A 581-nucleotide genomic window follows, 5' to 3' on the forward strand; every position below is an offset into this window, starting at 1 on the left:
GTTTCGACCTGGGATCATTTCTCTCAAATCTTGCGTTGAGTATGGTGAACTACTTTCATCAACTGTTGAAAGAAAGCAACGCCGCAAAAATGCGATTCCTACATATTGTTGAGTTTGCAATTAAATCGCTCAACGCGGTGGCACCCTACATCTGCCCGTTTAGCCACGGTCACCGTCTGTTTCATGAGGGTTGATGTGCTTCAACAGATGCCAAAATAATAGGTTGGAAAATTTCTGGTTGACAGAAACGCTGGACTGTACCTGCGGTTGGCCGGAGGATCCTTTGGTCTCGCTCGAATCAATCCTGTTCATCCTTGGCCCCGCGCCGCTGAATGTTGTTTCTTCCCTGTCTACTCGCAGCCAGCTAATGTTGCTTTTACTAGAATCTCTACTCCCTGGCCGCACAGATATTGACATACTCTCAAGCTCAGGATGAGGATTGTCCTTCTTTGGGAGGGCATAACCAAAAGTCCAGAGCTTATTGGAAATCCTCCATAGGAAACCGAGCCTAGGACAACCATGTAAAATGTGCAACCAGGCCCACGAGCTAGGTTCTCGTGATCGCCACCCCCTCGCGAGAT

Source organism: Penicillium arizonense, assembly GCF_001773325.1.
Source record: "Penicillium arizonense strain CBS 141311 chromosome Unknown PENARI_contig103, whole genome shotgun sequence".
NCBI classification, from domain to species: domain Eukaryota; kingdom Fungi; phylum Ascomycota; class Eurotiomycetes; order Eurotiales; family Aspergillaceae; genus Penicillium; species Penicillium arizonense.